General features: G+C 34.2%; 1 protein-coding gene across 8 annotated transcripts in view; it reads right to left on the reverse strand.

The window, feature by feature from the left end:
- Positions 1 to 7312, reverse strand: part of LOC101742384 (protein roadkill) — a 72263-nt gene extending 64951 nt beyond the window's left edge. For 7 of the 8 annotated variants that reach the window (XM_038012786.2, XM_038012785.2, XM_038012783.2 and 4 more), the window contains exon 1: positions 6841 to 7133. The gene's annotated coding sequence lies outside the window, so the exon portion shown is untranslated. Of the gene's footprint in view, positions 1 to 6840 lie in introns of all 8 variants that reach the window. The other variant, XM_038012779.2, reaches the window with a different exon arrangement.
- Between the last annotated feature and the right edge of the window lie 471 nt (positions 7313 to 7783).

A 7783-nucleotide genomic window follows, 5' to 3' on the forward strand; every position in this document is an offset into this window, starting at 1 on the left:
TTTCTAAAATAAATTATATGTTAATTTTTTTATTATCGTCTCCGGATTATTTGTACATTATTTTTATGCAGAAACTACATATTATGTTATTATAATTGTAAATAGACATGCTTTAGAAAAACTGACTTCAAATAGAAAAAAAATATGTTCCAAAACAAATTAATATACACTAAAAACAATAATAATGGAAATCGGTGCGCGTGATATTGAGTTATTCATCTATTTGTCGCGCACGTATTTAATGCAAATCTCAGACTTATATGGTTTTCTCATGGAATACCATTATCAGAACTGGACTAAATTGAAATGGGACCACACGGGAAGCGTCAGCTTTCTAATAAAAAAATAATCATCAAAATCGATTCACCCAGTCAAAACTTATGAAGAAACAAACAAAAAATAATTAAATGTTTACAAAAACCCGAAAAGTCCATACCAAACATAATAGTAGATATAATATAGAGATGACCCTAAAATTGATACATACAGTTAGATAGTGGAACTGTAGTACCAAATTAGATCGAGGTAAAACGATGACAAATCCGATAACAAATGTTGATAAAGGACATATCTATTAAAGTAGATTAAAATGTTCTATGCGAAATGTATTAAGTAACGTACCGATATTTTTAGCTTCAAAAATGATTTGTGCTCATACCGACTTACGAAACATAAGTATTTAATTTACTGCCATAGGTATATCAACGATTAATGAAATTTATTTCGGTGGTTAGTAGCAAGTTTAGCAGCAAATATGAGTCAAGCGCGGAATACAACGAAAGCTAATTTAGCAAGGTTAGAAAACGTGATTACATAATGATGTACGTTTGAACTTAATTGTTTAAATTGCTACTCAATGGAATAAACTTTACGGCACATTTTGCAATATATTTTCGCATTCCGAGCACGAGCGACCGGGGACCTAGAAACAATAATGATCTTCATTTGTCATTTTCAAAGTCCTTGAGCGGTAACTTACACAAGGCTGAACGAGTCCCGGAAATATCCTTCAACCGAGCAAAGCCCTTGTGCTCATAATACAAGGTCTAGCCGACCTCGTTTTGTGGAACCGACGAATCTCACAATTGGTCCAAACGGTTCGGCATATTTTATCAAGGTCACTGAAGATTAGGTAGCTTCGTTGCGTCGGTAGGTTTTAACGTTTTTAGGGCAACCCAAATTTTCGTTATGATGTTTTCATTCGTTTAAGCTCTTAGATGAATTGAACTATTGTACATTGCTAATATATTGCCAAGCCTTAGTACTCAAATCAATTCACGTTGCATACTAACTTTTAGAATATTAAAAAAATGGCGATGTGAGCATCCCTATTCTCAAGCCTAAAACAAGAATTTTTTTGAGAAATCAAATTGAAGTTATTTTAAGTTACGCATTTAAATATAAAATTTAAATAAAATTCTTTTCACGATTACATAATGCAACCGAATAATTTAATTACCCGGCGACGAGAAAATTAATTGAAGAAACGAGAGCACATTTATGCAAATGCACTTTTCTGACCGTTAAGATGATGCATAGAATAAATTATCGAGTAACGTTTCTCGTGGGAATCCAGACCCTGTTTTTTTTAAAGAATAATGCGTGTATTTAAATTCATTTGACCGGACAATAAACGAATTCGAATACACACACACGTCTCCACATGCAATTTCATTTCGGATACATCTTGAGAAAGTAAATCGTGTTTGGCTTGTGGGCAGAGAATAATTTCACTTTACCGTGTTATATAGTATAGTACAAACGTAATCAATAGAGATTAGCTTATTTAATTGCGTTTCCGATTGCAGTTTATTTACCGAGCCAAGGTTAAAAATGTACTGCTGGGCTTATGATGTACGATATGTTATACTAAACGATAAATTAAATTATTTTTCATAAATCAAGCAACGCACTGAAATCGTAGTAGTGTTCCGTTGACAATTTAATTAAAAAATATTAATTTGTAATTTTTTTACGTATTTTATGCTTACAATATTAAAAAACGAATTTAAAATTTGCAATCACAGATACCTTAATATTATGTACATTTTTGTTAGGTTTGTCAGGTGTGAAAGATAGGCTTTTTTTAGGATGGAAAGATCACTTATGGTCCGAGACCTTTTCAGTTTCACCATGAAAGCTAGACGAGCACGGTCTCAGGAGGGGTGGGATTTGCTAACAGGTGGCCGAGTGCCTCCAAAAGAGACCTAACAGCTCAAGGGCAGCTGCTTCGCGAATAAATCATACTACCGGATAGGAATCGCGACCTGCTGAGAAGATCCGGCGAGAAACTCAGCAGGCTGATGTATGGATTAGGTTGTATACGTCGAATTATTTGCCGAATTTGACGAGTACGATTACCAGAGTCCCTAAACCTGCTCCTAGTGTTAGAGCTGAAGGCGTCTAATGCATGAGTTATCTAGATCTAAAGGATCCGTAATGACATGATAAAGGTTGCCGCACGGTGGTGGATATTGGCCTGTATCTGACACTACACTCAGACGCGGGCAGCTGTCTTACCCGCCTAGAGATCTATGCAACTTGGAAATCGCAGCATATCGCTAGAATTGGTAAAATGATGAAGAGCTCCCTCACTGGAATATAGCATAGCTCTTTCACGGACACTAGAATCGGCAACTTCTTACATAGAAATTATCATTTTATAAACTCTGCTAGTGGACATCTATCGTAGGAATATTAGCATATCCATAATTATAACTTTACAAGTTGAACACTTAAAATTATTAATTTACCAATTAGAAATCGAAATAAAAAGAAAAAAATTACAAACCAACCAGTCTAACAACAATTTTAGCAAAATACATTCGACCTTACGTTCTGACGTTCCATAGCAAAATGAGAAAAAAAATCCCTTATAATTTCGTCTAGGTTGTATTGTTCTGCAACTCATAGCTGTTTAATTCGAACCATTCAGACTTTATAAAATTTGGAAAGTAGAGTGACATTTAACAAGATTATATAATGATAAAATGAAAAAAAAAATGCAGTCTAGACTTTCTTGCTGATGTGGCCAGTCTTTATGTTTTAAAATGTGGTTAGATATTTTTTTGTTCCTATCTTAGCTGATGGTCTAGAGCAGCGGTCGGCAAACTTATTAGCCAAAGAGCCAAATATGCAAATTAAAACGATTAGAAAAATTGAGAGCCAAATCTGTTTCTAAGTGTAGTAAACATTTATCATAATCTTAGAGATTCATTAAATTATGATGTTAATACAAAATTTACAGCCATTTTTAAATAAACTCATATAAAAATCAATTTTCAACCATATACGTACATATTGTTTGTTTTAACATTTCATTTATAATAATGCATATGAATTATTTAATATTATTATAAAAATATATATTTTCCTGAAATAATACACTTTTTTGTAATAAATTATTATTGCAAATCATAAAATAAATGTTATATTGTATATTGCTTCGATTAATACTTATAATAATCAACATCAGTCAGGGATGCTGATATTAAATAACCGTACATACTATTAACTGGCTTTTTTGTCCACAACCGGATAATATTAGAGGCCAGCCAAGCCCGTAGGATATTTGTGCCAGAACCACACTCAAGAATTCAAAGAGCCGCATGCGGCTCCGGAGCCACACTTTGCCGACCTCTGGTCTAGAGAGACCATATCAGCGTAACCTTAACCAGTAGGTGAGCTCACGAGGCTCAAACCTGACGATGTTGCTAACACGAACCCTAGCAAGAGCCGTGCTTCGCAGAATCTACCACCGGATCGGAAACGCGACCCACTGAGAAGATCCGGCGAGAAACTCAGTGGGCTGTGTCTGAGAGTTAATTTACTCGTCGAGCCCTTCGTCGCAAGCGACGGGTTCGACGAGAACGGTGACCGGTGCTTGAAGTACCTAGAAGCACCGTTAGTGGATCGGGAGGATCCGAGATGACGTGTTTTGGGCGACGTCGACTGCTTTCCATTCTTTCCGCAGGATCGGGAATGTAGTTACCGGCGGCCACGATGAGAGGGTTCTCGTGTCGTGCCGCTTTATCGAAGTGGATTTAGTTGGAATAAACGTTCCACATTTGAACCCTGCTAGCGATTATTTTCTCGTGTTCTTTTAATGGGTACAAAACAAAAGTTTATGATATGTTTTATTTAGCGCAATCAGTAATTCAATCGTAGATTATTTTGGATTGGCTTTAAGACATTTTTACTGGTAGTTTCGCCGGATGGGCCCGTTTGGTGGTAAGCAATTACTGATCCCATAGACATCATATCACTAACGCCTCTCATCTTGACGTATGAAGTTCTCTATTGCTCAAGAATGACAGCTGTCCGTTGTCATTCCCCATCAAACGGAAAAAAAAATGACTACGCTACAAGCCTCTAAATATACTTGTATTGTGGTTAACCCATCTCCAATGGCTCATTGATTGTGAGACAAGTTTGGTGCATTTAATTAAAGCGAAGTAAATTGTCCCTTCGTAATAAGATGACACTCTACAAAGCTTGCAAACGCCCGGTCATTACTTATGTAAGTGTAGTGTTCGCTCATGCGACCCGCACTAATTTCGAACTTCTTTAAGTCATTTAATCCTGTTTTTTGCAGGATAACTGTCGGAGCACCGTGGTTCTTAAGAAATGTCGATCTCCGTGATGACCTGGAGCTTGACTCAATCAGTAAGTATATACAGTCGGCATCAATGCGCCAATTTGAGAAGGCGGCACGACACGAAAACCCTTGTCGTGGCCCTTGTCGTGGGCGCCGGAAATTACATACCCGATCCTGTGTGGTAAACAGTCGACCTTGCCCTAAACTTGTCATTACGAATCCTTCCGATTCATTAACGGTGCACTTAGGTACCTCAGCACCAGTCACCGTCCTCGTCGAGCTCATCGCTTGCGACGAGAGGCTCGGTGAGTAAATTAACCTATAGACACCCGTAGATTCTGCGAACCACTGCTCTTGCTAGGACCAGTGTTAGCAACACCTCCGGTTTGAGCCCCGAGAGCTCACCTACACGCTAAGGTAATGCTGATATAGCCTCTTAAGGCGATCAGCATAAGTAGGAAAAAAAGACATTTAATTAACGTTACGTTTAAATCGCTTCAAAAACAAAAATACATTACTATATACGTATATTAATATAGGTAGGAATACAATTTATTTTTAATATTAGTAGGATGCGTAGGTGGTGAGCCACGTTAACATGCTAACCAGCTCGTATTATTTTTTTGAAAGTTAGATGATTTGTTTTTCTAATTATAACATTTTTTCATTCGGTATCGTTTTACCCATTAGTTTCGAACCTAGTTATTTCTGGTTTTATACGCAATTGATTTCGTTATGACACGCTTAGCGCCATCTATCGAATGACATTGACATTTGAGGGATCACACTGAGTCTTAAATAATTAAGGTAGGATTACATTCTTTAGGCAACGCAAAGCTTTTACGGATGATTATACTGCAAAGTTTAGATAAATTATAAATATTATTTGAAAATAAACGAAAATTAAAATTACATTTCTCTACAACCAAGTCCGCCAAAATCCAAAACCTATGCTTTCTATTGCATTTTTCTTTAAATTTAGAATAATTTTTATACACATCACATGAGATGGTTTTTTAATACATTGCCTAATACACATAACTTATTTGAAAACATTATTCAGTCATCATCTACAATAGTACCAACAAATACTAACTTTTGTATTAAAAATAGTTTCAATTTTGTTTTTTTTTTGTTAGCATTAATGTACGGCAAATTCACTGATCATGATAGTATAAAGTGAAACCACATACTACTATATGAAAACACACTACAACTTGAGCACTTTCCGATGCCTTGCTGGGTGAAGTTGAAGTATCAAATGTTGCATTAAAATAATTAATCCTTCCAACTAGTATTTCTATATATAAATAGAATAAATAAGCAAGAACTCCTGCCTGTTCATAATACAATCATACTTAATAAGTTATGCTATGAATACATGACATTTTATTTATTTGTAGCTGTCGTATATTGTAGGAACCAAATTCTGTCATCATCAAATAGTAATTTACAGGTAGAATTTTTCATGAAGGCATGCATAACCAATTCGGGAGCTAGGTTCAACTTTAATAATTCATCAAATGGAGTTACAGATAACTATACAGAGTATGGTTTCTAAAGGGCCCAATTAAAATTTACAACCACATTGGCTTCTTGCTCTTTAAGTTCTCAGCACAGATAAATTGTGGATAAATTAGTCACTATATAATACAGATGTGATATAAAAATAGAAAAATTAAGGTATCTTGGAGAGCATTGTATAGAGTGTGTGTTCCTTTAACTTATGAATTCCGGATTATAGTATTTTAGTATGAAAACTACCTTGTATTCCTAGACAGATTTTAATCAAATGTTCAATTTGTAATCACAAGCAATAGACCAGTGAATGACATAAATATTACGTATTCCAACAAAATTTAGCTCTACATCTATCTTCATCACAAAGACAAGGTCATTTAAAATAAATATTCAGCTGTCATAAACTACATATACGCTTGGAGTAGGAATATTTTTATTTAAGTAACATAGAATTCCAACAACGTAACTCCATCCGTACAAAACACATCTGTAACTATTTTTAAAAATATAATGGTTTCCAACTATAAAGATGTAATCAATGAAAAGTACTCCATATTACTGGATATTTTAATTTTTAAAGATTTTAAGAAAAACATACTCATATACCTAGAAATACTCTTAAATGTGAAAAATTACCTCTTGATAAATAATTTAAATGAACTGTGGTGAAATTCAAGATAGAAGAGGTTGACATTTACATTACGGAAACCGAATTTACTCACCTTTGACGTTTTTCTTTCACTTTTAAGTAATATTCTTCACTTCACAACAATTATTACAACTAAAATTAACGGGAAAACGTGCCCAAATTATAAAAATAAATCAAATAATAATTGCAAAAACAAAAGAAGCAGAAGTCACAGCACAGCAGCACTGACAGGGGTAGGTACACAACCACAACTTTGGTTAAAATATGCACGCGGAAAACTACAAAACTTAAATTTCTATTCATATAAAATTGCCAAATTAAAGCTTTATTACATTGAAATAAAGAAAGAAAAAGTGGCAAAGCTCAGTAGCCATCTGTTTCTACAAAAAAGAACTATAAATTATTTATTGGCACAAGAGACTAACAGATGTCACTGTACATTTTCTAATTTCTAACATCAAAAAAGTTTATCTCTGAGGGCAAACATTTTTAATTTTATCATGGAACTTTTTAAATTTATGTTTCTTTTTAAACTAGGATTTTATATATTAGTATTTTATATTTAGTAGTACGTATAATGGGGTGATTGGGGAAAAACAGGAATATCTTTCGACGCTCAATATTAGTTTTATATTCGTTGCAAAATCTTCCATTTTTTGTAGTTTAATAGTAGAATGTTGAAAGTTTACAAAACAACTCTGAATATGCATGATAATAGCTGCTAACTTATAAAAAATCGCATTTCAAATTAACTTCCTCTGGTGGTAATTACTTTACTGCTAGAAATTTTGCACTCTTTTATTTATTTCATAATAATAGAAGAAGACTGTGATTTATAAACGTTATTTAGTGTTTGAACCATCTTAATATATATTAAAGGTAAGTCTCAGTTGTTATTGGTTTTAATGTATTTGATAAAATAAAAATACATGTGAAAATCTGTTGTTTTTGGGGATATCGGGGACGTCTCAGGTACAAATAATAACGAAAAAGGGGTCAATTGGGATGAAAATAAG

This window comes from Bombyx mori, chromosome 9 (genome assembly GCF_030269925.1).
Source record: "Bombyx mori chromosome 9, ASM3026992v2".
In the NCBI taxonomy this organism is placed as follows: domain Eukaryota; kingdom Metazoa; phylum Arthropoda; class Insecta; order Lepidoptera; family Bombycidae; genus Bombyx; species Bombyx mori.